The sequence below is a fragment of the Neophocaena asiaeorientalis genome, unplaced genomic scaffold, assembly GCF_003031525.2.
Source record: "Neophocaena asiaeorientalis asiaeorientalis breed wild unplaced genomic scaffold, Neophocaena_asiaeorientalis_V1.1 scaffold67, whole genome shotgun sequence".
Classification (NCBI taxonomy): Eukaryota; Metazoa; Chordata; class Mammalia; order Artiodactyla; family Phocoenidae; genus Neophocaena; species Neophocaena asiaeorientalis.
The window spans coordinates 12,230,157-12,249,698 of record NW_020173731.1 but is presented as its reverse complement, the minus strand read 5'-3'; the positions used below and the strand labels follow the sequence as shown (position 1 = coordinate 12,249,698).

The 19,542-nt window shown below is 47.9% G+C and overlaps 1 protein-coding gene across 7 annotated transcripts in view; it reads right to left on the bottom strand.

Moving 5' to 3' along the window:
- PLEKHA6 (pleckstrin homology domain containing A6) overlaps positions 1–19,542 on the bottom strand; it is a 112,153-nt gene that overhangs the window by 91,173 nt on the left and 1,438 nt on the right. For 5 of the 7 annotated variants that reach the window (XM_024750923.1, XM_024750930.1, XM_024750931.1 and 2 more), the window contains exon 2: positions 18,527–18,646. The exons of the other annotated variants lie outside the window; for them this stretch is intronic. The gene's annotated coding sequence lies outside the window, so the exon portion shown is untranslated. The remainder of the gene's footprint in view (positions 1–18,526; positions 18,647–19,542) is intronic. 7 annotated transcript variants of the gene reach the window in all.

The window sequence follows — 19,542 nt, the reverse complement described above, 5'->3', positions numbered from 1 at the left end:
TGAAATATATTTGCACTCCCCGTAAAGTCACCGTTGGAGGAAGGTTCTGGGCCTGCCATTCTAGACTTGGTCTGATGAGACCACCTGTCTAGGAAACAGAGAGACACTTTCCTCCTGGACTCTTTCATTCCCCTTGGCCCCCAAAGGGTTAACCAAAAGACAACCCCCACAACCCCCACCCCCTTCCCAGCCAGGCAGGGAAAGCAGGAAGGCTATGGAAGGCTGGGGCAGCTGGTGGGGCTGGGGGCGTGTGGAGCTTGGCCTCAGCCCAGCACTGCAGACAGCTCTACTCAATGTATAGACACCCAGGCTGGGCCCCTTGGACCAAGCTCCTCCCTTCCTTCCCCACCAAAGAAAGGCTCTAGAGAAGGCCCCTCTTGGGGGAGGAAGTGGGGAGAGGGAGGCTGTTTCTCAGGATTAGAGTCTGAAGGAGGATTCCATCTCTCAAATGCATCTTTGAGGCTGCAGTGGGCAGCTACACCTTTCTCTGCTCTCTGCCAGAGAAACTGGATTAAGGCAAGAAGACACTCAGGAAACACTGGGCAGCCCCAGTTCGAGGGATGGCAGTGCCAGAAAGATGGTGCCAGTTTTGATGAGCAGAGACAAAAGTGACCTTGGAAGAAAGCTGACAGACAAGGAATCATGTCACTCCCCCACTTCCCCTCTTCTGTGTGGGCAGGAAGGGGGGACGGAAGGGCCAGCTGTTCTTAGCCATGCAAGGGGAATGATGGTACATATGTGACGTGAGCATATCTGCACCTTCTTTTCAATCTCCCACACCCCCAAGCCACTGCTCTGCCACAGTCCCCTGTCACCTCACCTCAATTATTTTGACGGCCAGCAAACAATTCTGCTGGGTCACTTTAAGAGGTGCTTCTAAGGTGTTCCAGGGGGACACCTGATCCCTCCCCTGTGAGCTCACCTTTCCTGAGTCCTACTGTTCTAACAAATGACTAGCACCCAGAGCACAGGGCAAAATCTCCTACACGTGGGGATGCAAACCTCTCTAGTGTCAGAGGAGCTTTCCAAGGGGTCCTGTACCTAATCTCCCATCTGGTCCCATATGCCCTAACCCTAACCTTAACCCTAACCTTCCTGCCTCCACTTACCAATTCAAATTTATCCTAAGACTTGGATTTCCAACCTCACCCCCTAAACCCCTGAAATAGCTCTTGGTTTGTCATCAGAAACTTCAATCACCAACCAATCTTTCCTGTCCATGATGTGGTCTTTAAACTACAGACTTAAACATGACCCAGGAACCCACCTGAACTATGTAATCCCCAGTTCCATTGCCCTGGAGATGAAAGAGTGCTTCTGAATCTGGTCTCCCCCACTTCCCCCCTTCCCCTCTTCAAATGATAATTCAGTCATGCCCTGGCTCATAAAACTTCAATGTATCTCTACTGACTACAGGACAGAAACTAAGCTTCTTAGCTTGAGATGCAAGGCCTTATATAATCCAGCCGCAATTTGTCCAATATGATCTTCTACTTCCACCCTACAACCAAAAGCATAAATTTCCTGTAAGTGTTACAAGTCACTGTGCCAGAGGAATTCAGTGGAAGAAGAGATCACTTCTGGCTAAGGCCATCAGGCCAGACTTCATGGAAAGTGTGTGTGTGTGTGTGTGTGTGTGTGTGTGTGTGTGTGTGTGTGGTGGGAAGTAGTATTCAGAATAATGCACTGGACCAGCTTGTAACTGGTCTGTCCTCCCCCTCCTTACTTCACCCTCCCATCATGAGTTTGTAAGCATAAAGGACATCCATGTGGATGCAGGAAATGCTTTTTTTGCACTTGAAGATCTGTCAAACTCCAGGCATCCAGGAACAGAATCAGACTGCAACAGAATCACAAAAGCTAGCAACTCCTGTGACAAGCTTCCTGCTACTGCTGGCCCAGAGTGATAAAGACAGCAGGGTCTAGAGAGGCCTCCTCCGCGGCTCCTGCAGGGTGGTTTGCTAACGGGGCTTCCATTTCCCCTCTCCTGAGCCCTGCGGCCCTACCAAATACCTAGCGTCCTGAGGAAAGAAGAACCTGAGGCAGGGAGGAAAGAATTTTAAGTAACTCCCGTCTCTCTGTACTCCCAGCCTTTTCAGTCTGGATCTTTGGAGGGAAGGGTATGAGAAGAGTTAAGAAAAAAAAAATCCAACCTTCTCTGCCACCTGCGATTCTGGCAACTCAATGCTGGGGAGTGGGAGATGAAACTGAGCTTGGAATGAAGGGACAGAAGACCAGAGCAGACTAGTGGACGCATAGACTAGCCAGCTCCTCCCTTCCCAGGCAGCATCGCCAGCCAGAGAATCCTTTCAAGTTTATATAATAATTCACCCAGTGAAACATCACCACTGTGCAATCATCCTGAATGGGGTACTTGTATGTGATGAGACAGAGAGAGACCAAAAACTGGAACCAGGGCAGAGAGGTGAAGAGGACACCTGAGTATGAGGATAAGGAAAAACGAAAGAGAACTAATGAGCTCTTGTTGGAATTAATTTTCAAAGACCAAGCAAAAGCAATTAATGTGGAAGAGTGGAATCCCCAGGCTCAGCCGCTCTAGGGGAAGCCACCTGGGTGACTGGAGCCCCCGGCTGTCGGCACTATGTTTACAAAGAAGGTGGGAGGGTGCACACCAGAGGAAAATCCAGGGGAAATGACTCCCAAGTGCTCCAGGGGGAGGGGAGGAGTAACTGGGAAGCACGTTCCAGAGCAGTCATGTGTGTGCTGGCGAACAATGCACACACACAAAGATGTTAACAGGGCAGCTGCATCAACTACACCGCTAGCCATAAAGGCATCCCAGACGTACAGAGCGCTTGTCAAACCCTCCCAAACAAGAAGTCACGTATGGCAGGCAACATGGAGTGAATGCCTACTCTACACCAAGCACTGGACATTTGGCACATCTTATCTCCTTTCATCCAAACAACCCGATCAGATAAGTGTTATCCTCCCTGTTTTATAGGTAAGTTAAGGTTCCAAGAGGTTAAGTGTACAGGAGAGAACATTTGCCCCAAGTTCCCAAAGACCTAGGCTCTACAATTTCCTACCTCCGTGACCCAGTGATTGTCACCTTGGACGTATTATTTAACATATCTGAACCTCAGCTTTACCATCTGTAAAATAGGGATATCACTACATACTTCCCAGGTTGTTGTAAAAATTAAATAAGACAATTCATATAAAGCTCCACATACTAAGTTCAGTAAATGCTTGTCCTCTTCCCCTACCCCTGCTTTCATTAAGATAAAACACTCATTCATTCAACAGACAATGGAGTGCCCAACCTACGAAAAGGGGGAAGGGAATGGGATTTTGGAAGCCCTTTTTCCATGCCAGGCACTTTACTAGGTCTTTAGGGTAGGGTGTGGAGGTTAATAAGAAGAATGGAACAGGAGTTTACAACCTAACAAGCCAAGCCCATAAATAACTGAAGGCTCTGATGTGTGATAAGAGCTGTGTAAGACAAGGGCAGACACAGATACAGAGCCTTGGGAGTTTGCAAAGGGAAGAGAGGAGGGACCAGGAAGACAGATCTGACGCCTTCGCCTTCGGGGCCACCAGGGAAGGCTCTGAGGAGAGATCACACGACTTCTAAGCCTGAGAATGGGCAGGATTCAGAGTGGAAACCAAGGGGCCAGGTCTCTCATACGGCCTTTCTGAAGGCAGAAGCTAATAGGATTCATAGGATACTAATCAGTACACGCTTTCCGTCTTTAAGAATAGAGATCAAAGATGGCTACAAATTGAAGGCTAGAGTCTGCTCCACCTCCCCTTGCCTCTGGGTGCACCCAGGACTCAGTCTGACCAATGGAAGGTAAGAGAAGTGACGTTGTGTGACTTCTGAGGTTAGGGCATAAGAAGCCTTAAAGTTTCCACTTGGGTCTCTTGGAATACTCTGTCTTGAGACACTCCTTCTGGGAGCCAACTACCACACTGAGGGAAGCCCAGGTCACGTGGAGAGGCCACACATAGGTACTCAGGTTGACGGCCCCAGCTGAGCTCCTAGAGGACAGCCATGTGAGGAGTCACCTTGGCTGTCTGGCCCAGTGCAGCCCTCAGATGACTGCAAGGACAGGAGACAACCCAAGCAAGCACATAGCTGAGCCTGGGGAACCCAAAGAACCCCGAGGGAGCAATCACTGTTGTGCTAAGCCGCTACCCTTTGGGGTGGTCCGCTCTGCAGCACTTCTTGCCAGAGCACTAAGTCTCCACGTCACTAACCTGGGCTGTTACTAGGGAAGTTGGAGCAAGAATCCTACTAGAAATGGATGGGAAAAGAGGTGAGAAGAGAGGGAGGGGAGGGAATCGCTTAAACTCTCCCAGCAGCCTCCAGCTGCCCACTCCCCTCAACTCTTTCCAACGTGATGCCAGACCAATATGACTCGTAATTCAGTTTACCCCTGGGAAATATCCAGGAGAAAAAATCAGTAACGTGTAAAGATGTTTATAGCAGAGCTATCCATAATAGCAACCAACTGGAAACAGCTCAGATTCCCAGTGATAAGAGAAAAGCAATACGGTAATGGAATAACATGACAGAATTATTTACAGCAATTTAAAATGAAAAATTTACAGACCATCATCATACCTGGACGCGTTTGGATAAAATAACATTAAACAAAAACATGCATGGCACAGCTACACACTCATTATAACGATGTAAAAATATTAACAAAGATCAGAAGGGCCCATGGAATAAAGCACATAGTTTAGTATTTACTTACCCTTGTTTTAGGCAAAGTTGATTAAGGTACTACTTTCTAAAAAGCACCAATTCAACCTTACAAATCCTAAAAATAGGGTCATGACTGCATGGGAATTAGGAAATGATATCTTGGAAGATGTTACCCAGGGGATGTGGGTAAAACCCCGGGGAAAGGGGTGGGGGCTAGATGACAGGCATGGAGCGAGTGGGATGGAGCTGTGGCATCTCTCCAGTAGGGGAGCTGAATGTTAGGAAACAAACCCTCCGTGTTTGCTGACACAGTGCAAGGAGAAGGACTCCCACAAAAGACACCCATTATCCCATAATTATTGTCTCTCTTGTGCCTGCAATTAACGGCTGTCTGAGAGGCGCTGCCGCTGCCGGGGTAAATAAATGTTCACCCGCATTAGAGTCAATCAGCCAGCTGAAGCGCCAATTAACAAGCCCACTGCAGAGACACTCCCTGTATCCAGCGGTGGTACACATCAGTGACCGTGGGGAGGAAGGGGATGGGACAAGATGACACAGAGCTTGGGCACACTCCTACCCCAGAGGCAGTGAAGGGATGCTCAGAGCAACATCTTGAGGTCCAGGGTAGAGGCCAGTCTTGCCCCAAGCTAGGCAAGCCAGTGCTTTGACCCCCAGTGCCAAGTCAGAGGCGTCTGCATGCATCCATGTGTTGCCAGCAAGATTCCCGGGAGCTGCCACAGCTCCAACGTGGGGCGGTTTTTGACCTGTGGGAGCCCATCAAGGGAAAGACCTGTAAGAGAAGGCCTCAGAGGTGCTGTCACCTCCTGAGTTCCAGGGGGACATAAAGAGAGGACAAAGAGAGGAATCAGACAGGGAGCCATCTTGTCCAGCTGATGCTGAAACTGACTTACACCGGCCTTTGGCTATTTTTCTTAAGCAGCAAAGCTCCGAAACACAGGAAAGTAGCTAACGTCAGAGAAGTCAGAGATAATACTTTCGTCCAGAGGAGAAGGGCAGGGGAGCGAGTGGCCGATACGAGGCATCTCAAGTCCTCTCCCAGGGATTTGGGGAAGACAAGGATACCCTACAGTTCTGCATGGCCTGCCCAGCACCTGACCACTGTGCTACACCAGCACACCAAGCCGTCTCTCCTATCACAGACCCAGCCAGTACTGCTCAGGCTGTGGGACCAGAGGCCCCAGAAGATGCCTATCAGGCTGCCAGGGAGCCTCTGAGATCGGAGAGGCAGATCACGCAGTCAGAGATATCTGGTCCAGGGGTTCTCAATACTGGCTTCACACGAGAATTACCTAGAGAGCTTTTTAAAAATACCAATACCTGGTACCACCACAGACCAACTGAATTAGGATCTCTGGGGGAGAGGGAAGGAGGCCCAGGCACATGCATTTCTTTAAGGCACCTCAGGGATCCTGATGACTACTCCAATTTCCTCAATTACAGATGAAGAAACGGGAGTCTGGGACGGTCATACCCCGCCAAAGGTGACAAAAGCAGCGGGGAGCAGAGCCAGAGCTCAAGCCAACCCATCGGAATGCAGGATGTAGCTCTTGCGCTCAGCAAGGCTGGCTGAATGAATGAACCAGCGCTACAGGGGTCTGTTCAAGATCCTGCTGTGTTCCGCGGTTTCATCCACAATTTGCATAGAGACTCAGAAGGCAAGGCTACCAGATTTGCTCCTGACAAGGTCAGGAGGGATGGCTAACAAATTTATGGCAGAATCAAGATTCCACATACTGAAATACTGGCCTAACACTGACAAAAATGAAATATTGGGTTGGTCAAAAAGTGCCTTTGGCTTTTAAGTCAAAATACAAGACACATTTTTCATTGTCACCAAGAACTCCATTGAACAACGTATTCACCCTCTTGTTCTACTACCTTCTGCCATTTTTCAGGCAACTTCATAATTCCATCTTCCCAAAACTTTTCATCTTTTTGAGCAAAGAACTCTTCCAGGTGCCTTTTACAGTCTTCCGGAGAATTGAAATTGTTTCCATTAAGAGAATTTTGTAAAGACAGAAATCAGTGGAAATCTGAAGGTGCAATGTCTGGCGAATACGGCAGATGAATCCGAACTTCCCAGCCAAGCTGTAACAGTTTTTGCCTGGTCATCAAAGAAACATGTGGTCTTGCGTTATCCTGATGGAAGATTATGTGTTTTCTGTTGACTCATTCTGGACGCTTTTCGTCGAGTGCTGCTTTCAGTTGGTCTAATTGGAAGCAGTACTTGTTGGAATTAATCATTTGTTGTCCAGAAGGAGCTCATAATAGAGGACTCCCTTCCAATCCCACCATATACACAACATCACCTTCTATGGATGAAGAACGGCCTTTGTTGTGGTTGGTGGTGGTTCATTTCGCTTGCCCCACGATCTCTTCCATTCCATATTATTGTACAGTATCTACTTTTCATGCCCTGTCACAATTTGTTTTTAAAAAAGGAACGTTTTCATTACGTTTAAGTAGAGAGTCGCGTGTGGAAATACAGTCAAGCAGGTTTTTTCCACTTATGTGGAACCCAAACACCAAAGAGATGGACATAACCAAGCTGGTGCAAACGATTTTCAGTGCTTGATCTGGATATTCTGAGTATGTTGCTATATCTCCCACATGGCATAACGTTGATTGTTCTCAATTAATGTCTTGATTTGATCTCTATCAACTTCAACTGGTCTACCTGACCGTGGGACACCATCCCGCGAGAAATCTCCAGCACGAGACTTCGCAAACCACTTCTGACACGTTCGCTCAGTCACAGCACCTTCTCCATATACTGCACGAATCTTCTTCTGCGTTTCAGTTGCGTTTTTACCTTTCTTGAAATAATAAAGCATAACATGCCAAAAATGTTGCTTTTTTTCCTTCCATCTTCAATATTAAAATGGCTACACAAAAATTCACCAATTTTGATAAGTCTTTTTTTACATGCACGCTGACATGACAGCTGTCACATACAACCTAACACATTGAAGTTAAAGACAACTAAGTGCTACTAGAGCCATCTTACGGAAATAACTGAATAAACCTTTCGGCCAACCCAATATATCATAAATGTAAAACACTTATCATTTAAAGGATTCCAATTGTACATATAATTCAAAGCTTTGAAATATGCTCAACAGCTTGTTACTAATAAAATGGGGAAACACAATCTATATATTTTTTAAAATGCGTGAGTGTTTTATAAAAACCCTATTATTGGCAGTCCAAGAAGCAAACAGGGCATGTAGACAGTTAGTGATCAAATATCCTGGAAATAGTTTTATGCCTGTCCCTAGAAGCCTCGTCAGTAAGACTGATTTCAAGATCTTGGAAGACAGAATTCTCCCCACCTCACCCTCATTTCTACCCCAAGTTGAATAATGTAGAGCAGTACCTCTCAAATTTTAACGTGCATACGGAACTCCTAGGGGATCTTGTTAAATTCAGATTCTGATTGTGTAGGTCAGGAGTGAGGCCTGAGATTCTGTATTTCTAACAAGCTCCCGGATGATGTAGAGGCAGCCGGCCTATAAAGAGTAAGGATTTACAGGGCCTCAGAGGTTTACCTGTGAAACCAGGCACTCTGAATATGTTTGGGGCATCTGTGCCCCTGCCCCTATATCCCGGGAACCCTGAGAAGTGGCAGAGCTGAATTTGGAGGTTAGGAAGTTCCAACAGTACTTGCTCAGCTCAGCTCCCTTGATAAGCAAGTGTGCATGAGATGAGCAGAGAAGAGTGAAAGAGACCCACTGAGAGAGAAAAGACCCATGGTGGGGGTGGGGGGGATTTTATTTCAGACCAGTGTGGGTCAAGGTATTTTCCAAATAGAACACCAGATATAGAGTAGCATTATAAAAACAACCAGACTGCATCAATGAGGGTTCATGTGTGTTTGGAACAAATATGAAGGGATGCTGTGGGCTCCCCTTGACACTGGCCTTCCCTCTAAAGCAGATCACATCTTTTATGTAGAAGAGGGGAGATCGAAACCTAACAGCTGTCCACGGGAAAATAACCTGAGGATTTCGGCACAATGAGCCCAATTGAAACACCGGTGATTTGCAAACTGAGTCTGACATAATAGAGAGAGATGGTCAAGCAGACGGCATCAGAGTCCCGCTGAACAGACCACATCTGGAATACTCTGATCAATTCTAGACAACTTATTTTAAGAGAAGATAAAAAGCTACCATGCACAGAGTGGCTTGTAGTTGCCAGGCCCTGTTCTAAGCCTTTTACATGTGTTCATTCATTTAGCCCTCTCAACAGCTCTATGAGGTAAGTACCATCATTATCCACATTTTACAGATGGATGAACTGAGGCTTGGAGAGGTTAGGATCATAACCAGGGTCACAGAGCTGATGAGTGTAAAGCCAGGCGCAAGCTCAGGCAGATGAATCCTGGAGCCTATGTTTTCCCACCGTTTCATATTGTCTCTTAACACTGGTCTGACTCTTGAAATGACGACGAAAGTGAGCTCAGAAGAGAATGATCAGGATGGCCAGGATGCTGAACTAGAACCAGAGGGTGGATGGTAGGAAGAAAAGTTTGAGTTCAGCATCAAGGAAGGATGTGAGTTGAAGCTGTCCAACAATAGAAAAAGCTGCTTCACAGAGCAGCGCTCCTAGTTACCGGGGGTTCAAGCGGTGCTGGCTGACCACAAGTCTGGGGTGCTGCTATCTGGAGGAAGTTTGGACCAAATGAAAGGTTGCTTCCAAGCCTGAGACTCTAGGTCCCTCTCCTGTCTTGGTCTCTCCACCTGGAAAAACAGGCTCTGACATCCGAGCACAGGGTTTATAATGAGGTACATTTAGCCCAGACTTGCCCACAGATTCCGGTGTATGTGATGGAGAGAAAGTGACAGCTATGCCCAGACTACAACTTGCCTAGGATGCCTGTAAACTGAGCCACAGGAAGGATTATGGCAAATATGCAAAGGAGCTCCTGCTGACACCTCCTTCCCCTGACCTGTTATCATCTCAGGAGGTTCTTTTGGGAGTGATAAACTCCTCTAAACCGGCTGAAAATAGCTCACTCCTTCTCAAAGAGATAATTAAGAATATAGAAAGTCATCATAAAAAGTATGAAAGAGGTCAGTGTTTCCTAACCCAAATTATACTTTGGGCCAGCACCTTATCTACATTATCCAAGTACCCCAGAAGTGAGTGATGAAGCCACGTCTCCAAGAGGAAAGGCAAAGAAGGATGGATGAAATACGACCAAACTCCACCCTGCAAATCCTTCAGCCGATGACTGGCTCTAAACCAGAAGGAAGAGAAATCATCTGAAGTCTCAGCCCACACAAGGACCTGGGCTGACAGCATCTTCTTATCTTACTGTCTTGCATGTTGCCCCATCCCGAGGATAATGCCCAGGGAAGGTGGGGAGAGGTATGTATCAAGCACCTACTATTTCAAGACACTATGCTAATTACTGTGGGGAAACACAAATTTATCAGAAAGACATATGTGAAAGAAAATATTTCAGAGCAACTTCTATTTCCAGCTGGCTGTTTCAGCCAACGAAAGGACACTTTTGAAAATATAACTTAATAAGTACACAAGTGTTGATGGCTTGGCCTTGGTTCTGACAACACCAGATTTGGAAGAGGCGGGGCCCGATCGGGATGTTTTCCGTTTAGATTCTAGGGAGTCCTTTCTGGGGTCTAGACACTCTCTGAGTCGCCACACTCTGCCACTCTGCCTCCAGAACAGCTGACCAGAGGCAGCCCATCAACACGTAACTGAGCCTGGCCCTGTCCATGCCGATCCAGGCTTCCTTTCTCAGACCTCGGCCCCACTCCCGTCAAGGCTTCCCTCCACTGGGAACCTTCTCCACACTCCCCATCGCCACTGTGCCGGAGATCTCAGTTTCTCCCTCTTCTGCCTGCTTTCTTCACATCTGGGATCTGCTGCCATGAGGCAGGTCTGTGGGATCTACATCTTGGTCCCCCTCAGAACCCATGTGCATGCTGCCCTGGGTATAGCCTCACCCACAGCACAAGTCCTAGAGAGCTGACGGACGTGGCTGGTGTGACAAGCATCACCCCGAACAGGACAGCAGCGTCGACCATGATCCCTCCTGTCCCCTCTTCTCCCGCCCCATGCCCTGCTCCCTGCCCCTGCGGCAGGTTCCCTACACAAACCCTCCTTTCTGGGCTGAATCACTTGACCTTCATAGTGGGATCAGAGGCATTAGGAAAAGTAAGCTCACCCAACTTCCCCCATCTCTCTTCACACTCACATTTACACACACACACACACACACACACGGAAAGTAACTACAATGATGGGGATGTTGGGGAAGGGCAGAAACACCTGGGAGTGGAGTACAGGGGAAAGAAGAGAATGAGCTAAGCCCGCCCTGCCGGCTGCCACCAGAGGGTTAAGTTGGTTTAAATGAGGACATTGGTTTCTGGATTCAGAGAAGGCCCGCACTGCTAAAGGAGGCTATGGCTCCTGGAGGAGCTGTTGCCTGGTTAGATAATGCCCTCCTCCAGCACTATGCGGGCCAAGGGAGCTGTAAGGACCGGCACCGCATATGGTCTCTGATTCCCCCTGCAGCTCAGCTCTGCCTTCAAGCCTTCTCCTCAGCATCTCTGTGACTTTCTTTCTACATGGTCTGAAGGGCTGCCGGCAACTGACAGCCCCTTCCTACAGGCACATGAACCTGTAAGTAACACATGCACACGCCCTCACTCCTCCAGAGTAAGCAGCATCTACCTCCTGCCCCTCCCAGGACACAGGGTCTGGGCACCTGGGGAAGGCCAGCGGGGCAGCCCTGAGAGGCCGAAAATGAGCCGTGACTGTTGGGGGTGTCATAACAAAGTAGAGGAAAATAATCACATCTTCCCCCCCCCTCACTCCCATCTCCATTATCTCACTATCTCTGGCTAATATGCACGCATTCAAACTTGGGTCACATGAGGGGCAGAAAACCGTAAATCCCTATTCTGATTCCTCCCCCACTTCTCAACGTGGTCTTGGATGAGTAGCCCATCATCTCAGAAATAATATTAGATTCTTCGTAAGTAAAAAGGGTTAATCAAGTCGCCCTGGACAAGCTAGTATAGCGCATACTGGGCATACACAGAATACACGGATGCAGAGATAAGGGGTCCCTACAAGACACATGTTCATCCGACTCCCACGTGAATCAGTTCATCTTCAAGCACTGAACACAGTCTCCTTATATGATCCCGAGGCATCAGTTCTCCTGACTGGAAACCCAACATCTCTCAACCTCTATTCACCCAGCCTCACACCCGCACTTGAGCCCCAGCAGAATTCCTAGTCACATACCCACTGCCCTGGCCCAAGGCCCTGAATCCAGCAGCCTGGCCATGAGGGGTTGGGGTCGTGGGTGCTCATCACTTTGGCCACCCAGGGCAGAGGCTGGAAGCCGGCCCTCTCCTCCCACAGCTGCAGCCCCACCACTGCTCCCCAGGTCTCCATTCAACACCAGGCAGCCTGTGCAGGAGGGGCTGCATAGACACTGCAAAGGGAACACACCCAAATGGAAACGAAGCGCCTCAGCTGTGGGCACCTTGCTCTGCTGTTTGCAAGGGGCAAAGTCCACGCCGGAAGAGGAGGACGGGCCCACCTCCAGGATGGGAGACACAGGTCCTGGGACACGGAGAAACAGCCATGTTCTCAGCATAGCTGAAAACGGAGCCGAGCCCTGTGAACTCCACACACTCTGATTCTTACTCTGGGCCTGATCGTGAATCTGTCACAGGTATTCACAGGGGCAGCCTTCTGCCCGGGGCGGTGCTCCTGGGGTTCAGCACTCCTCACCTCTGGGTACTAAGCGCTCCCCGACCTGAGCCCACTCTGTGGTCGAGGCTATACCTGACCGGACTTCTGCTGTTACTTCCTTCGTCACGCTGGAGACGGACAATTAAAAACTGGCTTTTCCTGGGCCTCGCTTAAGGCTTTCCTATCAGAAAATCTCCCAGGAGCCTGGGCCTGTAGGCAGCCCCAGGACCCTGACACAGGCTCAACGCCCAGGAAAGCTCGTGGGGGGTGGCTTCAGTGCAGCCAGGCCCACCCCCCTCCTCGCCCCTTCTCCCTCACAGACACAGAGGGAGCACCCAGACCGCTTCAGGCTCAGCCCCATCCTTCACAGCACCCTCGGCATCCAGCAGACAAGAGGGACGGAGGCCTAGGCTCAGCTCTAGGCCCTGATTTGGGATCTTCAGAGCCTGGTTTCTCTGTTTGTAAGAATAATCCTTCAATTCCTCTTGCAGCAAGAATGAAAATGGGCAACAGATTCAGCACAAAGACCCCCTTTCAAGCCTTGCCTCTGCAACCCTGGGCCAATCGTATGACCTCTGATCTGCGACCCTGGGTAGGTCATACGATCTCTGAGCCTCAGTTACCTCACAGGTTGCAATTGTAAGGATCCAACCAGACAACCTCACACATGGAAGGTGGGAGAAGCCCGAGGTCCTATACATGCCTGAGGAGCTTTAATTAGGATTCTCTCACAGTGTTTCTCAAACTGAAGGTAGTGACCCAAAAGTGGGTATGAAATCCAGCCGAAGGGTCAAGGTATCTTTTTTTAAAACAAATAGACCAGACTAGACTCAAATATGACACGAAGCATGCACCACACACAGTAAAGGGTATCGCACACGTGTTTGCTGGGCTGTGATGAAAAATGTATTTCTGCTGGTGGCAGTCAAAATTTCGATTTAGGTCCTACTTTGAAAACTTTCTTGCAAATGTTCCCACCTGTATAAACTTGCTTCCTGCCCTCAGAAGATTGGGATGGTAAACTCCTTGAGGCTGACAGCCATGTCTCTGGGTTCTCAAGAATTCCAACCCTCCCACCCCCTGCCCCCATTGTGCTGGGCTAGGACTAGGGTTGGCCTCCAATACAAGCTGTTCACAGGCTGGAAAGCATCCAATGAATAGAAAATCAGCGAGGAAGGTGAGGGGGGAACCATCATTGACGGTGCCAGGCACTGTCCCAAACAATGTCCCTGAAGGTCTGTGTTAACATTTTACAGATGAGGAAACTGGAGTTCAAAGAAGTTAAGTTGTCCAGGGGTGGGGTGACCAGGATGGAGACCTAGGTTTGGACAGTCCATGGCTCCCTCTCTGGGACTCGCTGCCTTTGTCACGGCCTGAGAGAGCTCCTGCACTGCCCTATCAAATCTTCCAAACGTCCTGTCCTGCATTGCCCAAGATGACTCATCCCACAAAATACACATACACACATGGCAGGAAACAACACAGCATCCTTTCCTACCTGCCTTTCTCTGGCTTTCCCAGTCCCACGAGGGAGAGAGAAGAGGGCTATGCTGGGGGCATCTGGGATTTGTCTTCCTCTTGGTCCCACCCTTGTCCTTCTCTGCCTCTTTTGAGGCTGATTCCCCCTAGCTCACCATCCCCCTCCCCCCATACCAGCTAACTGGTTACCAGGGCAACCCAGCTGGGAGGCTGCCAGTTACCATGGCAACGCAGCATGGCCGCCAGGCTGCCTTGCTTAGGAAGGTCGGGGACCGGCCGGGCGACAGAGCCATTAGGATGTTGCCTGCAGGAATGGCCCAGACTGAGGGGCCTACGTGCCTGAGGGAATTAAGTTCCTGCTGTTAGGGGGCTACTTCTTAGTCTCCCATGAGACAGCCTCCCCCAGCTGGGGGCAAGAGCTATAACCAACCTACCCAATTCTCTCACTCAAGCCCGGTAGCCTCCAAACTTTTCAGCAGAATTCTGGTCACCTCACCTTGAGGAAGGTTTCTCAGAACGAGCAGCAACTGGCTATCGCCCAGCCTAACCCTGGGCCCCCTCACCCTCCTCCCTTTCTGAGCGTATCTGGGAATCAGTATGCATACAACATGCATGTGTCGGCGTGCAGACGTGGTCTCTCCATGATAGATGCTGGTAATAATAACAAGGAAGAGCTACTATTTTCTAGGACTTCCTATGTGCCAAGCACGTTCCAGGTACCTTGCCTGAAGTCTCTCCATTGATCCGGATAACAAACTTGTTATCCCCACTTGGTAGACACAGCAACTGAGACTTGGAGAAGTTAAGGAACCTGTTCAAGGTCACACAGGTACTAACTTGCAGAGCTAAAACGAAGCTGTACAAATCAGCTTCTGAAATTCCTTGAGCCCCTGGCTAGCGCCCCTCCTCCGAGTACCCAGCCCGGCTTCAAGAAAGCATTTTTAACATTTATTAAAAGATTATTTGGTGCCAGATGTCTTATTCATATTATTTTATTTCATTTCATCCTGACCTCCATAAATGAGGTTTTAGTCTCCTCACACAATTGCTTAGGAAACTGAGACTCAAGGATGTTAAGAAACTTTCCCAAACTGATGAGACCCAGCTTCGGGCCCTTCCTCAGGAATCCTTTCCTGACTCTCCAGGGAGAGTCTATCGCTCTCTTTCTTGGCCACCAACAAATGCAACATATGTCTCTATCATATACAGGACAATCATTTGCACACACGTCTGCTCCCTTACTGTGAATTTAAAAATTCATTTTCACAACCTAGTACCTGGTCCATAATGAGCATACAGTAAATGTTTCCATGCTCTCTCTACCACGTTACCCTGTCTCATTCATTCATTCAGTCAGTCAAAAAGCAGTTATCAAACAACTGCTATGTGCCTGGCTCTGTGTGGAACATCACAAAGGCAAAAACAAATAAGACTATCTCTTGCCTTGAAGCAGCCCCATGGAGTGGAGTGGGGAGTGCCTGAGGAGGACAGGAAATAAATGCCCCCCCCCACTGCCATCAAAGGCTTTCTCATGACTGTTTCCCCACTGCCTATTCCTTGGACAAAACTCCTTCCCCTCCAAATCTTTACATATCCAACCAACATTTATCGAGCACCTGATATGTGCCAATGCCTTCAAATCACCCATGGTTTGGGGGACAGTGAACAAGATAAGAAGACAATGGAATCAGGAATTATGGAACATCATGAGAAGTGACCAGGAACTAGTGTCCAGGGACACTGGGACCATTTGTCTAATTCTAAAGAACTTCCACATTGGATGTGATAAAGCAATTTCATGTTGCTTTACATTCACACCCACTTCCTACATTAACTCATTTGAACCTCAGTGATGCAGGCAGAGCAGGAATTATTACTCCCATTTTAGAGATGGGGAAACTGAGGCTCAGAAGCAGAAGAACATTGGATTAGAATGAAGGAACCAGGGTTCTGGTTCCAACAAGGCTAACTATACTTCCATCAGGACACTCCCACCCCACCATCCCTCCTCACCAGAAGCAGATTTTCCTTTCCTGCTATGACCTCTTCAATTCCCCAGCTAGGCAGCTGCACTTTAGGAGAGGCAAGCGGGCTGGGCTGCAGTCTGTGGATAGCCCATTGATGCTAATGAGGACCCGGGAACCAAGCAAAATCAGAAAAATGACCTCACCGCCAGAGGCCAGGTTGAATTTAACAAGCTAATTGCAAGCATTAGGCTAATTAAAAGCAAATTGGCACCTGCAATTATAGACTTGGGTTCTCAGGTAATGATGAGCCAGACTGAGTGGACTTGGTGATGTCAGAGCTAGGGAGGGACCTCACCTCCCACAAAGAGGGGGTTCCCAAGCCCTGCAGGAGGAAAGCCTCAGTCAGCATCCATCCACGTTTGTCAGATCACTGTTGACTTGCCCAGCCCTATATCCTGGGTTCACACAATAAGGACCAGCCCTTTACAGAGACTAAATGACCTGGGAGGATTTGACAGTCACCCTGGATACCATCTGCCCTAAACATATTTCCTACTGACCTACCTCGGCATCTGTCTGACCTTTGAGTTAAAGCATTGCCTTCTGATATACATTGTTCAAATATCATGCCTAATAATAACCGACATTTGTGAAATTATTTGCAGTTTACAAATCACTTTCATATATATTACTTATCTAGCTAATAACTAGGTAAGCAGATAGTGATACTAACCCCATTTTTCAGACCAAGAAACAAAAGCTCAGAGAGATTAAGCAATTTGCTACAAATCATACAGTTGCTAATATGGACCAGGATTTGAATCCATGTCTTCAAATTCCAGCTGGGCATTCTCTCTACACCCCAGCGGGCAGTGCACTGACTCTCTCTTATTAACACATGGACCAGAATTGGTTTATCAGATCAGCTAGTGCTACTTTGGAAAGTGCAAAGAAGGCTCAAAGGAATGGGGAACAGTCTGGGTAGGTCTGCCGGGATCAAGAGAGGATGTGCACCTGGCAGCGTGTGAGGGGTTGGGCAGGGGGACTGGGCGGCTGGAGGAGGGGAGCCAGAAGACACCAGAGGAGCCAGACTCCCTCGTTCAGGCACCTGCTAGAAGAAGCTACAGAGTGTAACATTCCAGGTGATTATCCTGGGAATGGGGAGTGGCTGTCTCACTATGCTCTGTGCTGGTGAGACCAAACCTGGGGTGAAGCACCAGGAGAGTTTGAGGAAGGGGGTGGTGGTCACTGGAGGCATCTAGCCTCAAACACGGAGACTTGGGGGATTTGGGGGGAGGGGAATCATGATACTGGCTTCAGATATATATGTTTCTCATGCAAATCGACAATAGTAAGATAATAACAAACACATTTATCACTTACTCTGCTCAGCGTGATTTACACATGTGACCTCATTTACCTTCACAAGAGGTCTATGAGATAAGGTACATTATTATCTTCATTTTACAGATGTAGAAACTGAGGCACAGAGAGATTAAATGACGGTCAAGCCCATATCCCTGGTAAGTGGCAGAGCCCAGATTCAACCTGAGTTTGGCCCCATAACTGCGATCCAGACAACTGCACTAAATTGTTTTTTAAGAAAAGGCAAAGACTTGAACAAACAAATGACAACAGATGGACCCTTCATACTTTAAAACCTCTTTAAAAAATTTTAAAACTCACTACTAATCAAACAAATGGATGAAAACAATGAATTAAAACAGTGAAAAAGTTATAACTGTCAATGCTGATGCTCATGCAAAAAAAGGCATTCTTATACGCAGCTGCTGGGAATGGAAATTAGTACTTTCGAACAAGGAAGTGGCAAAATATGTCAAAATATTTTAAAACGTAGGAATTCTATTTCTGGAAATGTAACCTAAGGAAAAAAATCATTGATATGTGTAAAGATTCAGATATTTATATGTTCATTGTAGCACTGTTTATAAAAATGACAAACTGGAAACACATAGTTTAACATAGGGGCCAATTAAACAAATAAATAAATAGAATAGGTATATCATGAAATACCAGACAGTCACTTAAAATGATGTTGTAAAAGAATACTTAATGACGTGGAAAAATGCCTTCTATTTAAGTGAAAAAAATATACACTTGGTCCAAAATTTTAACAGTATTTTGATAATAAGTATAGTCACGTCTGTGCATGAATTCATAAAAACATATATACACCAAAATGTTAAAATTATACACTAAATCTCTGAGAGAATCACACATAATTTTAATCTTTTCTTTATGTGTTTTTCTACATTTTTAATAACTATGTACTACTTTTATACTCACAGAATAGTAATTTGTTAAATGTATACCCTCCATCACATTAATTCTATGTCTTGGGATTTATTCTAAGGAAATAATCCAAAATACAGGAAAAGCCTCATGCACAAAAATGACCATGTTGTGTTATTTGTAAAAGGAAAATAAGGGTAAGCACCTAAATGTCCGATACGAATATGATTACATAAAATACATTACATCCACTATTTTAAATATGAAGAAAACCATCTTTATCGCTGTGGGAAAGAGAGCTGACTTGCTCTGCGCTGCTTCAAAGAATCAAAACCAAAGGGCAGAACACAGAAGCGGGCAGATTTGATTCCATATAGAATGTTCTAACCTTGGAGCAGGCAGCCTGGTGAGGTAATGAACTCCCCGTCACTGGAATTATCCAGGGGAGGATGGTGCTCCCCTCAGGGAGGCCACAGAGGGCTGGTCTGGGCTTGGAGGGCGTCTGGAGCTGTGGGCGCAGAGCAGGAGCCCATCTGGACTGAGTGATTGCCAAGGAAAGGGTCCCACTCGGCCTATCCTCAACACGCCTCCTCTCTGCTCACTGTTTATTTTAAATGTTTCCCAAAGTGTGTTCTCTCCTCACTAAATATGTGGGCTTTTTTTTAACTGGTTGGAGACTGGCCTGCCAAAGTCATCTCACTAATGCACTGATGTCCAAGCACCTTGGCCCAGAGCTCAGCACACCGTGGGAAACCTCTCAAAGCCAGGACCCACTGCTACGGCCGCAGCCCCCACTGCTCAGCAAGCTCTCCCCGACGCCCCGCTGCAAGCTCCCTCCTCCTGACCCTCCTCTGGGGGGCCCACAGGCTCAGTGCCAAGGCCTCAGGGGACCCACAGCAGGCCAGGGAGGAAGACAGAGGAAACGGGCTCAGGCCCATCAGGCCGTGTGTCAGCCCAGGCCACGCGGCTGCCTGCTCACTGACTTCCTCGGTAATTACTTCATTTCCACCGAGCAGGAAGAATCCAACTCAATAATCCAGGAAGACACGTTAAAAGTAATTATCTGTGTAACGCGTCCTGCACCATCACCTTTCTGTGAAGAAGGAAAAAAAGCCAAACCCGGCAAAAGAAAAAAAAAAAGGCCCCCATTGTCTCGAGCCTGTACAGCAGCCGCAGCCAGGATTAATTACACAGCCGCGCTAACACATTTACCACCTCGCCGCTGATTGGAAAGCCAAGGACTTTTAATAATTCATATCTGCAGCCTAGCACTCTGTGCCCTGGTGAGGACACAGAGAGAGCTTGTTTTCTGTCAGGCAGTGCCAGGCTCGCCCCTCGGCCCGCCCCACCTGGAGATGGCTCCAGCCTCGGGCCACTGTCTGGCTCCTCCAGGGAGGCCTCGTC